The sequence below is a fragment of the Aquarana catesbeiana genome, linkage group LG06, assembly GCF_042186555.1.
Source record: "Aquarana catesbeiana isolate 2022-GZ linkage group LG06, ASM4218655v1, whole genome shotgun sequence".
Taxonomy (NCBI): Eukaryota; Metazoa; Chordata; class Amphibia; order Anura; family Ranidae; genus Aquarana; species Aquarana catesbeiana.
Genome location: NC_133329.1, coordinates 313,036,229 through 313,052,837, shown reverse-complemented (window position 1 = coordinate 313,052,837; position 16,609 = coordinate 313,036,229). Strand labels below are relative to the sequence as shown.

The following is a 16,609-nucleotide window of genomic DNA, read 5'->3' as shown; positions in this document are numbered from 1 at the left end:
TTAGCCCTGGTAGAGGGGGCTTTGAGGTTTAGGTGTAGTGGCACTTATGTTTAGTGCAGCATGGGCGTAAGGGCCTAGGTCCCTGGGCGCATACTGCACTAAACATAAGTACTGCTCAGTGCACCATCCAGCCCTGTCGAGCCAAAGTAGCTTTCAGCCTTCCATAGTGTTTGACAGGCTGCCAGCAGCAGGGCTGTGCAGTGTTCCTGCATTTTCCACCCGCACCTTAAATGCCAAAGCCTCATGCACCGGGGCTAAAAGTTCATAAACATGAGTTCGCTAGTCATGGTGCTAGATGATCTACCCTGTCCCTAGTGGCTAATCTGGTAATCTCTGCTCATTACACAACCCCAAAGGGGTTGGGTTCTTGACACCCTGGGCTCACAGGAAGTTGGTCGAATGACTCTCTTTCAAGCCAGAAGAGGACAGTATCAGATTGAGGTGAGTTGGTGGGGAAAAAAGGTTAAAGAAAGGATGAGTATTGCTGCTGAGTGCTGCTTTTTTATTTAAACATGGAGCTGGATTTTAATACTGATGCATTTCTACAGTGCACAGAATTGTCATTATACAGCTGCACTTTTCAGAATAAATATAAAAATCCTTTTAGATGAGACATAAGCCTAAAGCAAAAGGCAAACCTGCATTCTTTCCAAATTCCAGAATCTGACTCATCAGCGATGTACTGAACTGTTCAGCTACACCCACAGTCCCTGGACGCAGGTACATCACTGTTTGTTGTTTCTGAGATTTTCAAAGAATTCGGGCTATGAATTTGCAAAGGATGCTTCATTCTTCTATGTATATTGGAAACAAAATATCTGGCTGCTATGTTTGGGTTGTTTTTAAGAAGCTGCATGTTAAAGCGGTATTAAACCCAAAACTAAAAATGTATTATATTGCAACTTACCAGTTATTAGATGTGGTGGTTGCATTATTTTCATTTTTTAGGCTTTTATCCTTTGTATTCATCTGGTGATCTGACCAGTAACACATCTCCTGTATTAGAGCATCCCCACTCTGCATGAAGGAGCACAGCTCATTTGGACAGCAGCATTGTTAGCCTGGGGGGACTAGAGTGTTAGATATATCAGCAGATTTAAATACACTAAACAAATTGAAGCCAAACTCCAGCTCACACTATATAAGCAGGTACAGCAAACAGTTTTTTTTCTTTCTAATCATTGTAAGCACCCCTGCCAGTGTTAAATACCTTGTATCAACCCCCTAGCTGAAAGAGAGCTTGTTCTTTTGAAAAGCAACAAACTTACTGGACAGATCCCCAGAAGCAAATAGAAGAAAGGAAGCCTAAAACAGAAGTAGCCATAACTTCTAAGAATTAGAAAGTTGCAATAAATGCTTGCTTTTGGGTTTAATACTGCTGAGCTGAGTAGTGTAGCTGATAATTGCTGCTGCAAAATGTATAAATATATATACAAATTTAGATATAGATTTGCAGTGGGTTGTGGGTGGTGTACATGGGTCACCTAGGTTTCTCACACACACTTCACGAGGGCCTCTAGGGTTTGCTCTGAGTCCTGAAATCCTGTACTGAGTCCTGGAGCCTACAGACTTTGTAGAGCTTTGGGTGGGATAAAGACTCCATTCCTAGATCCACATCTTAACTGGTAAACAGACCATATCAATTAGCCTCAGCTGTTCGCAAGCCTTTATATATGTGTAGTACCCTCCTAGGTAGGTGCTAGAAGAGAGTATAGTATTTAGTCTTTCTGCTTACCAGGAAGATGGTCAGGTAAAACTTAGAGTGCTCTCTGCCTACCAGGTATCAGGATCTATTGGTTAGGCCTGCTCATTGTACTCAGGTGCAGCTCAGCTTGTTCTGATTGTCCCTCGCTGGTCCAATAGGGAGGCAAGTTGGACAGTGGGAGGGGACCTGACAAGTGAGTGCACAGACTTTGTTACAGCCCTCGCCATTTTCAAAGAAACGTGCTGCATTACATGTTGGGATACTGTATATAAAGCCAGAGTACATGTGCTCAGGGTTGGTTGAGCTGGGGAACAGAGTCCAGGAGGGAGGAGACAGCTGCCCTCTCCTTCGCGGATGAGGCCCTGCGGCCCTGGGTGGTCGACCCAGGGGACCAGAGAGAGAGAGAGGAGCTGAACCAAGCTGAACCCAGAGGTCCTGCAGAGCTGACTGGAAGGGAGACACCAGGAAGGATATGATTCTGCCTACTGTGAGTACAGATCTGTGTCTTTGGGGCCTGTCGAGTGATGGCCGCCTCCTTCAGCTAGAAGAGTCAGTGGACGGGTGTCCGTAAAGGGGATGCTAGAGAGTGCACTGAAGATAATGTGCTCTGTTTCTGCTGTGAAAACCTATTGCCGGGCCGGCTTGTTTTGGAGAACTTGTTAGGGGCACCCTTTTAGTCAGTAACTGACCTGAGTTTAGTTATTGGCTCTCACTACTTTTTTATTCAATTTTATACTATGGACTTGCTGTACAAAGCTCTCCAGCAATGAAAATATGATTGGTTGTTGCCTTGCTGAATAAACAAGCAGAATAAACCTGCTTAGATTGTTCCTGTCGTCCTGTGCATGGTTTGCCGCTGCCAATACCAATTGGGCATGCCCCCGTATATATATATATATATATATATATATATATTAGTGAAATGTTTGGCTGGTAAATGTATGCAATTCAAACCTTTAGTGCAAACCTATGTCAAGAAAGATATGTAGGCTGCCAATGCTGACCTTCTTTTTGTAACTGTACATTTTTTATTTTACTTGAATGTTATTGAAAAGATCAAATAAAATAGGCACTTACATGCCACAACAGGGTTATGCAATATCAGAGGCAAATTCAAAAGAAGTTTCTCTCTGCGAGTATTGCACAGCAATCAACAATGTAGGAATAGGAAAAGGAATAACCAGGCCCAGCAGGATTAAATTAAACCAATCAATATACGCTTACTGGGATTTTTTTTTAACCAAAAATATGTAGCAGAATCCACATTTGCTTAAATTTAGAAGAATTCAATTTTTTTTTATTTTATTGGATATGTTTTAAAGCAGAAAGTAAAAAAAATATATATACATATTTTCTTTTTTATATTGTAGGTCTTTTTTTGTTTATAGCGCAAAAAATAAAAAACGCATTGCTGATACCACCAAAAGAGAGCTCTATTTGTGGGAAAAAAAATACATGCATTTCATTTGGGTATAGAGTTGTATCACCGCACAATTGTCTGTACAAGTAACGCAGTGCCGTATTGCAAAAATGGCTTGGTCATGAAGGGGGGTAAATCTTCTGGAGGTTAGGTGATTAATGCTGGTTACCGGGCTGTCTTTGGCCTCCGTATGTTAGAAGCTACTGACCTGAAACAAGCATACAGCCAGGAAAGTCAGAGCAAGGTCAGAATTCCTGAGATGCATGTATGTTCCTGGTCTTAGACTCAATAAATTGTGAAGAGTGAAGCCGATTATTCAAAATGACAGCCAGGGAACTGATATCTTCGGAAGGAGAGGCTAGAAATGGAAGCCCTCTCAGGTTCACATTTAGGCACAACTCCAGCAAAAAATGTTTTAAAAAAGTTTAACAACATGGTAAAGAATAGGAACTTTATCATGTAAAGACAGTAATAACACCTTTTTTTTTCTCTTCCCAACAGGGGCACCCGGACACAGATAAAAATGAAAACCTGACAGACTATAGAACCATTTCCTGTTGCAAACAAAACCAAATGTAAGTTCCAATTTACCCTTTGTGTATTTATAGAAGTTTTTCACCTAGCAAAGTAAATAATTGTGTGAAGAACACAAAAATGATTATTGCTAACACATTTTCCTGACACCAACATTGCAGCATACTAGTGATACTAGCTTTTTCACTTTTCATTTTTCACTTTTCATAGTGATAGAGCTCCGCCTCTTGACCACTCCCTCAGGACCAGTGAATAGCATAAATGAAGGCATGGTTAGCCGCCACCCCATTCTTCTTTTTTTCCTCATACCACCAGTGATGAAATAAGGAATTTTATATCCCCCACCCTGCCGCTGAGCAGTAACTGGCTGCGTTCAAGCCTCTCCCAGTACGTAGTCTCAGTGCTCGGGCTGCTAACATCGCGCTTATGGGTCTCTGCAGTGTTTCCTCTTTAGGAACGAAATCTGCCATTCAGCATGACTTGATTCCGGAGCTTTGGGGGGGGCAGCCTGTCATTTCCTTCCCTATGGGCTTCCTTGACCGTTAGGCTATGACTTTACCTGTTTTTATTCAGTTCTGTCTCTTTTCCCTTCTTATCTGGTTTTGGGTAGGTTCCGGGTGAGTGAGGAGCGGGTCGCACCGTGCAGTAGGGGTCTGGGTCTCCCTATAGGCGTGGGGCGGCCGCTGAGCGCAGTATTTACCAGCCTAGGGCGCTCCCAATGATGTCAGAGGGCTGCGCCCAGTTGGCACATGTGCACTGGCCGACGGAGGCTCTAGGGGCCATTTTGGTTCTGGGCGAAATGATTAGTTTTGCCTACAACAACAGGAGCAGCCTAGGGGTGGGTCACAGGATCACTTAAAGCGGGGTTCCACCCAAATTTTGAACATTATCTCTATGCATTCTCTTCCTTGCCTAGATGCTGACATGCTGTGTAAAAAAATTTAAATCGCCGTAATTACCTTTTTTTTTCTAATCTTCTTAGCACTTCCTGGTTTTCCTCCCATGGGAGTAGGCGTGTTTCTAGCCTCTCTCAGACCTCCCACAGTCCCCTGGGAGCTAGTCTCAGGCTTCCCAGCATGCATTGTGCAACAGCGTCATCACAACATCTCGGTGAATGCTGGGAGCACAGCATTCACCGCATCCAGGAAATACATGCTTGTGGGCTTCAAATGCCCACAATGAAGATGGAAACCGCCTTCAGTGAATTTTATAAGTTATTCTTTACAACGAAATCGGACACAGGCAGACTTAGACTTATTACACAGAACATGTGAGTAGATAATCATGAGAAGAAAAGTTTGTGAATGAACTCCAAAAAAAAAAAAAAACGATAGATAGGTGGACCCCCGCTTTAAAAGTGTCAGTGGGCTGCTGTGGGACGGGCAATATACAGCCTCCTGACTTTGAAGTTTGTTCCTGGATCCAGTCTCAGAAAGCTTCTGTGACGCCATCTGCTGGTAGAAAAGATTTTTGTTTTTAAAAAAGAGTACTTTCTTTTCCTTTGGTTTGTTTCAGCTGTTTGCTTTGTTGTAGTTTTCAGACTTTCATGTTAGAAGATTACGGGCAATATCCATCCTTCTGTTTCTCTTTTCAGCTATCTCCCTTTTCCGCTGGCCGTCCCTTATTCTCTACTACCATGAGTCAGTCACCACTTATGCAAGACCCTCAATACTTAAGGTAGGGGAACCACTAGTTTTCAGGTGACCTTAAAAGAGTGCCCTCTAATGCGGTTTGCTTCGATCTGTTTCAGCCCCGCACGCTCACACTTACTCTCGGAGTTCAAGAACAAGAGAGGACAGGCGTTCTTCAAAGGAGCATAGCTCCAGACGTCGCTCCCGGTCAAGGGAAAAATCCAAAAGAGCACGTTGCGCCTCTTCTTCTCCAGAGCAATACAGGCGTCCCAGCAAGAAATCATGCTGGGCTTGTGGCGCAGTCCCCCTATCCAATAAATTGGTGTGCGAAGACTGTCTAGAGGAGTTTGCAGGGGACAGGGAGCAGGACACTGCGCAAGTCTCATCATTACTAAAGAAGGTAGTACGAGATTCCTTATCTGAGTTTACATCAGCCCAGCCACCCGCCCAAAGTTTCCCATTGGAGGATCAACCGGGGACTTCAGCAAGCAGTATTACCATGCCCAGTGGGATGTCCTTGCAGTCTGTTCAGCCTGTGGAGAAGGATAGCTCCTCCTCATTAGAGGAGGCTCCAGAACAACTTGGGTTCAGTTTCTCTGGTGGAACCCTTCATTCTGGCAATAAAACAGGCGATCGCATGGGAAGAGGAGGAAGTGCCAAAAAAGGCAAAATCCTATAACCCTTTTTTACAAAAACATCAAACCTATTTTACATTCATGGACGAAATCAAAGACGTCCTAAAGCAGGAGTGGCAAAAAAACGAAAGAAGCTTTTCACTCAACCGTATGCAGAAATTATATGAGGATATAATTTCTGCATACGGTTGAGTGAAAACCTTCTTTCGTTTTTTTATCACTTGACTCACCACCTATGGTCGATGCGGCAGTAGTTCGCTTGGCAAAGAATGTGACTCTACCTATGGAGGATTCAACCTCTTTCAAGGATTTGATGGACAGAAAAATAGACTTATGCCGCGTACACACGAGCGGACTTTTCGACCGGACTGGTCCGACGGACTGAGTCCGGCGGATAATCCGATCATGTGTGGGCTTCATCGGACCTTCGGCGGACTTTTCCAGTCACAAATCTAACGGACTTTAGATCTGAAACATGCTTCAAATCTTTCCGATGGACTCGAGTCCGGTCGAAAAATCCGCTCGTCTGTATGCTAGTCCGATGGACGAAAACCCACGCTAGGGCAGCTATTGGCTACTGGCAATCAACTTCCTTATTTTAGTCCGGTCGTATGTCATCACGTGCAAATCCGTCGGACTTTGGTGTGATCATGTGTAGGCAAAAGTTTGTTCACAAGTCCGTCAGAAGTCCGTCAAAAGTCCGTCGAAAGTCCATTGGAAAGTCTGTCGGACCAGTCCGGTCGAAAAGTCCGCCCGTGTGTACGCGGCATTAGATTAATAAAAAAGCCTATCAGGCAGCTGGGGCAGCCTGCCATCCAGCTGTAACCCTCACCTCAGTGGCCAGCGCCCTGAAAGTTTGGATTCAGAACATCGAGTCGGCAGTGAAAGAGGGAACGCCAAGGGCAGAAATCGTTCAAACTCTGGATGAACTCAAGGTGTCAGCTGATTCTATAGGGGAAGCATCAATAGACATGGTCAAGTGCTCTGCCAGGGCTATGTTGCATACAGTAACAGCAAAGAGGGCCCTATGGCTAAAACCATGGTCAGCAGATCCTTCTTCTAAACAGTCTTGGTGTAAGATACCTTACGATGGCAAGTTCCTCTTTGGTTCCAAGATGGAGTCGGCCATCTCGAGAATGGCAGGGGCAAGTCTGGCCTTTTTCCAGTAGGTTTCATTCCTACAGATCCAAAAAATCTCTAGATTCTCTCGGCAGTCCTGGCCCCCGGCTGGCGGCTGGAGGGGGGCACAATTATCCTTTCCTAGATCCCACAAGCAGAAGACGCCGAGTGCCCCGCAGGAGCCTGGTAAATTTTTTTGACGGTGCACAGTCCCAGATGCTTCCAGTAGGGGCCAGACTGGCGCACTTTGCAAACATCTGGGCAAAAAACTCTACAGACGCCTGGGTAAGATCCACGGTCTCACAGGGCCATTCCTGGAGGTTTCCTAGCACACCCCCTCCAGATCGCTTTCTACCCACCAAGATTCCAAAGATGCAGCAGAAAGCAACTGTCCTTCTGCAGTTCATTCCCTCCAAAAGCAGAAAGCAGTAATACCGGTTCCCTCCTCAGAAAAGTACTCCACCCTTTTCATGGTACGCAAGAAGGACGGAGGGTGGCGCACAGTTATCGACTTGAAGGGTCTAAATAGTTTTATTCTGTTGGAAAATTTCAAAATGTCCATTCACACCATCATTCAGACCATACAGCCAGGCGACTGGATGTTCTCCGTGGATCTACAAGACGCGTACCTGCATATTACAATCTTGCCAGCCTTCCAGAGGTACATAAGGTTTGCAGTCGGCCAGAGGCATTTACAGTTTACAAGCCTTCCCTTTGGTCTGTGCACGTCCCCGAGAACCTTCACGAAGGTCCTCATTGCCATGCTAGCCCCGCTCAGGGTGCAGGGGCTTTGAGTCCACGACTACTTGGACGATGTCCTACTACTGGCAAGGGATCAAGAAGAATTAATAACATCCACACTCTGCAGAAGTTTGGGTGGATCATCAACTTAAAAAATAGCCATCTCATCCCAACTCAACAGTTGGTGTACCTGGGAGCACTGTTTGACAGGAAGAAGTCATCCGTGTCTATTCCGCCAGAGAAGGTGAAGGTGATCAGGAAGAGAATTTTATCAGCAGCAACTTCCATTCGCCTTTCAGCCTCTCGGTGCCTCAGTCTTCTAGGCACCATGTCATCGTGCATTCCAATGGTTCCATGGACCCACTGGCATCTTCGTCAGTTTCAGCTAGGCTTCCTATCACAGTGGAGGAAGCAGAGCTTAACACAACTGATAACGGTATCCGCCCTTATGAGGAAGAGCCTGCAGTGATGGCTGAGAGTAGAATCCCTAAAGAAGTCACGTCCCTTGGGTCCTTTAAGTTGGACCAATGTTACGACTGATGCCAGCAAGACAGGCTGAGGGGCGAATTGCGAGGGTCAGTCAGTCCAGGGCAGGTGGAGCTTCCCCGCCAGGGAATTGGTCTCCAATGTACTGGAGATTCGAACAGCATTTATGGGTCTCCAGGCTCTACGCCACAGAATCAAGAATCGCCCAGTTACTCTACAAATGGACAACAGGGCCACAGTGGCCTATATTCAACACCAGGGAGGAACTCGCAGCAGCACATTGATGATGGAAGTAGAAGCCATAATGACCTGGAAGGAAATACACCTACAGTCTTTAAGAGCAGTCCTGGGAGGTTGAATGCGCAGGCGGATCATCTTTCACGGAAAATTCCGGATCAGACGGAATGGGCCTTACATCTCAGAGTATTCGCTCAATTGGTCCACAAGTGGGGTCTACTGCAAATCGCCCTCTTTGCTTCTCACAGCAACAGCAAGCTTCAGAGATTATTTTCCAGATTTCCGCATCCCCAGGCGGAAGGAACGGATGCGCTAGTCACATCCTGGAATTACAGCCTGGCTTACTCCTTTCCTCCAACATTTCTAATCATGAGGTTCCTCCTGAGGTTACTGAGAGAGCAGGTGACAATCATAGCCATCCTCCCATTCTGGCCGCAAAGGCCCTGGTTCCCTTTGGCGATACACCTCAGCAAACAACATCCAATCCCCCTGCCGGCATTTCCACACCTACTAGTACAAGGCAAGTTCCTGCACCCGAACATATGCAGGCTGGATCTTCGGGCTTGGCTATTGAGAGGGGGAGGCTGGAGAACTTAGGTTGCTCCTCTGGAGTTATTGCCACATTACTGAGGGCCAGAAAACCCACTACTAATAAAATCTACAACAAAATCTGGGACAGATTCACTCTTACTAACCAAGAGGGGTCTCGATCCAGCAACCCCACCTCTATTGGCGGTGTTGCACTTCCTTTAGTCGGCCTAGACATGGGCCTTAGCCTTAGTTCATTAAGGGTTCAAATATCTGCAATCTCGGCAATAACAAAGCTAGAATGGGCTGAGGAACCGCTAATCAAACAATTCTTAAAAGCAGTTATCAAAATTCGTCCACCGAAAAAGAGTCTTTCCTCAATGGGATCTGTCAGTTCTACTAGACTTTCTTTTAGCCCACCCCTTTGCTCCAATTGAGGATTGTTCCCTTTGGGACATAACGTACAAGGCAGTTTTCTTAACAGCAATTACCTCTGGTAGGAGAGTGTCAAAGCTTCAAGCCTGGGAGCCTCAGAGAGGCATATAAGATTCTTTCCAGATCGGGTTGAACTAAGGCCAGTCGACCATTTCGTTCCAAAGGTGGCAACACCCTTCCACCAAACTGGTATTTGGGTCTTACCCAACTTCCCAGAAGAGAGTTTAGGAATTTTGCATGAATTGGATGTCTCCAGAACGTTAAAGACATACCTATCTGTTACTGCAGATAGGTATGGTATGGGAGGTATGGGAGGTACCGGGGGAAGGAAGCCACTGCAAGAACCTTGGCAGGATGGATTGTCAAACTCATACGTAGAGCGTACAGAGCGAGGGGCGGCAATCTTCCTACAGTGGTGACTGCACACTCCACCAGGGCGGTGGCAGCGTCCTGGGCGGCTCATTCGAATGTATCTATGGAACTTATCTGTAGTGCAGCATCTTGGTCTTCACGAAATATGTTCTTACGACATTATAGAATCGACCCAGGCGCTTTGTCGTCTGTAGATTTCGGAAGGAGGACTATCCAGTCTTCTGTTATGATTTAAAATAAATTTGGTTTGTCAATCATTACCCACCCTGTCAGATAGTTATTTATCACTAGTATGCTGCCATGTTGGCGTCAGGAAAATGGAAAATTGTATCAAATACTTACCGTAATTTTCCATTCCTGACGCGAAACCATGGCAGCATATGAGCACACCCATGTGCTTTCTGGTATGTGGCTTGTTACAAAGAATGGGGTGGTGGCTATCCATGTCTTCATTTATGCTACTCACTGGTCCTGGTCAAGAGGCGGAGCTCTATCACTAGTATGCTGCCATGGTTTGGCGTCAGGAAAGGAAAATTATGGGAAGTATTTGATACAATTTTCCGTTATTAGGTTTTCTAAATGACCATAGCCTCACCTTATTCGCTAAAATTCACCTGGCTAGTATACAGCCTCTTTAGTAAATCAAATCCAGTGGTGGCAACACCACTTGATTTGGCAGAGACAATCATTTGTGAATATTTTTCTGTGTTTAATAAAAAAAACAAATAAAAATGACAACCATACCTATCTATCAGATTTGTGTACTGTACACCTCCTAGACTTGCTAAAAAATGAATAGCTATACAGCCATCTAGTGTCCAAACTGTGCTACTACATAAGAAGTTATTAAACCTGTAAATGCATAACTATGAAAGCTAAGTTGTGTATAAAGTTGTAATTGCCATTAATCATTCAATATATTAAGACAATGTTGTCAGAGATGGCGGTATTTTGGTAAAAAGAAAATATTGGTAGTGCATTTTAGCACTGTTTGTTACAAGATACTATTTTACACTGCGTTTTAACAACTCCCAACAGTCCTAATTATTACTCGTTTTTATAGCCTCAACCAAATGTCACCCTTGAAGGATTTCCCCTCCAAATTTTGGATATTTACTTTACTTAATATTGGATATTAAGTCAATATTTTAAAATTATATTTAAAATGCAAAAGAAATACCTGGTGATCCTGTCAGTCCCCCTGCTTATCAATTTCAAACTGACCACACTTGGTACAGAAGCACATCCTTCCCAGTGTGGTCAGTTTTATAGCTGTGCTGGCAGCACAGCTTGCTTTTCCTCCAATGGCCAAGACTTGTATTGACATGACCCCCTGCACAGCACTTCATTGGATAGATCAGTATCCTGTTTCTCTGCCCCACCTCTCTAAGCCCATTGTGCAGCTGAGAACAGAGGTTATGATCGGTGTTATATATATATATATATATATATATATATATATACAGTGCCTTGAAAAAGTATTCTTACCCCTTAAAAATTTCCACATTTTGTCATGTTACAATCACAGGCCAGGCTCTCCTTGTCTAGCCTGTCAGTTTAGGTGGATGGCCATGTCTTGGTAGGTTTGCGGTTGTGCCAGCTTGGGATTTTTTTTCACAGAACAGCTATATTTATACTGAGATTAAATTACACACAGGTGTACTCAATTTACTAATTAGGTGACTTTTGAAGGCAATTGGTTCCATTAGATTTTAGTTAGGGGTATCAGAGTAAAGGGGACTGAAAACAAATGCACGCCACACTTTTCAGATATTTATTTGTAAAAAAAATTGGAAAACTATTTATTACTTTCCTTCTACTTCTCAATTACGTGCTACTTTGTGTTGGTTTATCATATAAAATCTCAACAAAATACATTTACATTTTTGGTTGTAACATGACAAAATGTGGAAAATTTCAAGGGGTATGAATACTTTTTCAAGGCACTGTATACACACACACACACACACACACACACACACACTGTATACAGTATATACACAAAAGTCTACTCAACATTTGTTTTTTCTACACAGATCTGCCATAGACATCATCAGTGGTCTGGCCAAGAAACAGGGAAGAAGAAGCCAGCCAAAGACCGTTAGCACAAGCAAAAACAAAAACCAAGGAAGCAAAAAATGATACTTAGATATGTTTGAATGTAGTAACTACCACAAAAGGAAGTGAGGACCACATGAGAAGTGTCTACCTACTTACCACTTATTCAGCCAGTGGCGGCCGCTCATTAGGGGCGCAGGGCCCCCTAATCCATGCGCCCGGCCCCTAATCTCCTTGCAGGGCGCCGGACGCATGGATTTCAATGGGGTTTTTTTCTAACCACATGATTAGAGCCCGAGGCTCTAATTGTCTTAAAAAAAGGATGCGCTTGGGGCGCAGAGCGAGTGCTTTTCATCAATATTATACTACTATTATAGTAGTATATGTAGTACATACATATGTAGTACATACATTGGTCCAGGGAAGGACTCACACAGGTACACCAACTACAAATACCCAACTACTAAAAATTGGGGTGTGCTGGTGTATGTATTGTCCTATCAGGAGCTTCTGCACACAGTGGCCACAAACACTCCCCTGCAGTTGTTTTTAGTAGGGGAAACTGCAATTGATTTCAAATACAACTCCTTGGAAACAGGTTATAAACCCATTGAACAATATTTGAATATCACATACTGTACCAATATACTGTACATACAACCTTATTGAGTTGGCTACAGATCAACTTTACAGCTGAAGTGTGGGTATGGCATTTTTTAGTTCGTTACATTGGTCCAGCTTGGACCATTGTAAGTTTGTATGTGCCATACCTGTGGGATCCATGTGGAAGCTGGAAGTCACTAGTAGGCACCGGCTACTACAATGACTGCAGCTGGCTTTTGGATCCTGTGCTGAGCGGCTGCCCTGTCACTTACAGAACACAGAAGGTCACCCACTAGGCACAGGCACCATTGAGAGAACACTTTGCATTTTCTCAATGATTGGATGAGATGGATATTGTCACCGCTCTGGCGCCTTTTTCACCTCATCCAATCAGAGAATGATTTGCATTTATTTTGAAATTACAAAGTATTCTCTGAATGGCATCCATGCCAAGTAAGCACCCTCCTGTGTTCACAATGGAGCAGGGCAGCCGCATGGAACCCAGAAGCTAGTGGAGTTTACTGTAGTATTAGTGCCTACTACAGTAATTTACAGCCTCTATGGCAGTGATGGCGAACCCATGGCACACATGTCACAGCTGGCATGCAGACCCCCTCTCTGTGGGCATGCGAGCAGGGCCGCCATCTTTTCTCCTGTCCTTAACAGAAGAAGAGTGCCCCTTAAAAATATGCTGGTGCTCTGTCTACTGACTTGGCTCAGGCATTACCAGCAGCATACGCACAGCATCCTGCAGTCCCTCCCCCCTCTATGCATCTTGCCTATTGGCCTCCCCAAGATGCCCAGGTCCCGTGCAAGGAGGCAACTGGCAAGAGCAGGTGTCAGTCATGGGAGCCTGGCCAGAGCGTGCGCCCGCTGCCTCGGCCAATTTGGGTTGGAGTCGCCTCCCCTTCCCATCACCACTGCCACCCCCTATTCATGTATCTGACCCCTTTCAGGACGCCAGGCGCATGAATTGCAGCAGCTGTTTTTTTTTAAGCACCTGATTAGAGCCAGAGGCGCTTATAGGCTTCAAAATAGGGTGGGAGCCAGACGCAGAGCATTGCGCTCAGAGCCCACCCAGGTGTGTTAGAATAACGAATGAATATTCGCTATTCCAACACTGAACCACCTCCCCCCCAATCAGAAAGCATGGGCCTGATACACGTTACCCAATTGGCTGAAAGGACAGGCAATCCTATTGAACACCTAGGAGGAGGAGGGAGATGTAGGGAAGCCACCGTGATCCACAGGAGGAGGAAGGCAGAAAGCTTCCGCCCGCCGGACACGCTGCCCGCCCGCTTCCATCCTTCCGTTGGGGGTTGCCGCCGACCGGGGAGGGTGTTTGCCCCCCTCCCAAACGAAAAAAACACCAGCCACCACTGGTTGGCTCGGTGGGCAGGCTGGGCAGGGGGAAATCAACAACAAGGCCGGCCTGCCAATGGGGAGGTGGGAGAGTGTCCCAGGTGTTCACTATCAGGCCAGGGCGGAAGTTTCCCAGAGTTCTGGCTGGAACCCGGCTGCCTGGAATGTGGGGGAAAGAGCTGACTGGTTGCCCCTAGCAACTTAATACAGGCCTTTTATTTTTCAGTTGTGCACTACAGTAGAGGAAGGAGCTGACAAGAAGACTCCTGGTTGGCTGCAGCCAGGGACCAATGAGGAGCCAGACAAGTGCACCATGGAACATGTAGTCCCGGAAGATTATGACTCCATTTTAATAAATTAAAGCAAAAATTACAGCCCCAGTATGCCCTGCAAAAATAAGAGGAGGGACAGCCTGGACCCCGGGAAACAAAGGGCTGAGGGAGAAGGGAGAGCAAGGGTGAGAGGAGTGTGGAGAGAAGAGAGTGAGGAGGCTGAGGTGGTTCAGAAAGAAGAGAAAGAGCCCAAGCCACAACAGTCCCTGGAGCTGAACCCAGCCAGAGAGGAGCGAGAGGACGGTGCTGAGAGGTGCTGAGAGGTGCTGAGAGGACACGATCGAGAGTGAGGAGGGCAATCACAGGCACCAATAAAAGAAGAAGCTGCTGCCAGGCACACTGACACTGGACGCCAGAGCCGGGTGAGTGCTGAACTGACTGCAATCCCTCTTGGGGTGGGCGATCATCACCAGTGTTGGCACTTTAAAATAAAGAAGTTGGTTTTGTGTTGCAGTTTGAGCACTCGGGCTCAAAAAGGTTTCTCCATCACTGCTCTATAGGGTCATGTACAGCACATACCTACAGTCCTTACATTTATCCATGCTGGACCAGTGTAACTATATAAAAATTGCCATTCCTAAACTTCAGCTTTAAGGCCAGGTAAAGCTTCATTTACATGTAAAGTTAGAGCATATCCAGTACAGTGCTGTGTAATTACATTGCTGCTCAGCATTTCTGATCATTACAATACACAGTTCTGTAGCCAATACATATAGAAACTAAAACTAAGCAGTTTCTCCTCTTTCTAAACACAGTAGATGTATTACATGTTTGGTTTTAATGCCTCCTACTGTTTTCATTCAGCACAACACTAAATTTATCGCTGTGTGATGTGAAGTAATATACATGAAACAGAGCCTACAAGGTTTTATACAACCCCAATTATTCGCTCTTGCCAAGTCTTCACTGTGCGACCTGCTGGGAGACACACAGCTCTGTCGCAAAGTCTTTCAGCCAGGCAGCTACTTGCTTATTGCACATGACCAGAAAATCCCCCCCCCACCCCCCCCCCAGAGAGTTCAGACAATATTGGACATAATTGCCAGCATACGCAAAAGAAGATGCTGCCTGGCTGCAAGCCTTTTCAGTGGTGGCCGTGTGGCTGATTCAGTATGATGAGTGAGTGTTGTCATACTGGGACAGGAAATGTGTTACTGGCAGGATCAAAAGGTGAAAATAAGGGGGAAAGAGCCTGAAAAAATAAGACTAAGGCCCCTTTCATATGGGCGCTCCGATCAGATCTGCCTGTCAGTTTTTCAGGTTGACCTGATCGGACGCTCCATGCACCTCTATGGAGCGGCGGATGTCAGCGCTAACTTGTCCGCTGACATCCGCCGATATCCGATCCGATCCTGTCTGTGAAATCCAGACAGATGGGAACCCTATTTTCCATCTGTCTGGCGGATAGGATCGGATGAATCTCCCATAGAGGAGAGTGGGGGCCTGACAGACCTGTCATCCGCCTGCTCAGCGGGGATTAATGGATGGATCCCCCGCTGAATACGGAGTCCGTCGGGCGGAAAGTCCATGTGAAAGGACCCTAATTCAGCCACCACATTTAAGGATTGGTAAACTGTCATATTTTACATTTTTGATTTAGGGTTTAGATGTTATTGTTTAATTCTAGGTATGATTTTTATTGCATAGCTACATTGGTCCAGCTTGGACCAATGTAAGTATGCATATGCCATATCCCTGTGGAAACAGAGAATCGCCGTAATATTTGACGCTACTAAGGTGATCACCGCTGTCTTCTGGGGCACATGCCAGGAAGCTGCCCTGCTGCATAGCAACCACATGGTGCCGCTCGCTTGGCATGGGCACATTGACCAAACGCCTTACATTTTTGTCAATCAATGCAAAGCGTTCCCTGATTGGATATCATGATGATTACCCCCACCCTGCCTCTCCACCTCATCCGATCAGAGAGCACCTTGAATTAACTGACAAAAATGCAAGGCGTTCTGTGAATAGCACTTGTACTGAGCAAGAGACCCTCTGTGGTTACTATGCAGTAGGGCAGCTGCGCGGCACAGTACCCAGAAATCAGCGGTGATCACTGTGGTACTGGTAACTACTACAGTGATTCTCTGCTTCCACCGTGATCCCACGGGTATGGTACATGCATACTTTTTTTTTTTAACAAGAAATGGTACATGCATACTTACATTGGTCCAAGCTGGTCCAGTGCAACTATACAATAAAATCAATACCTAGAATGGAGCTTTAATAGGTTTGTTAGTGTCCCTGTCTAATCCACACATTCCTTGCATTCCCTGTAACTTGTACTTTCGAAATAACATTTTTAAATATACACAAAGAGAAGTGTGTAGCTTTTTTCCTATTTTGTATGCACTCATTGGCTCTGAAGCCTTGAAATACTACAGAAAGACAGATGAAGTGTAGCCCAG

General features: G+C 45.4%; 1 long non-coding RNA gene across 1 annotated transcript; it reads left to right on the top strand.

Moving 5' to 3' along the window:
* Positions 1 to 313: 313 nt before the first annotated feature.
* On the top strand, positions 314 to 12,783 carry LOC141147776 (uncharacterized). Its single transcript, XR_012245133.1, has 3 exons — positions 314 to 441; positions 3,627 to 3,700; positions 11,880 to 12,783. It is a non-coding gene; the product is annotated as an uncharacterized lncRNA (long non-coding RNA).
* Positions 12,784 to 16,609: the final 3,826 nt, after the last annotated feature.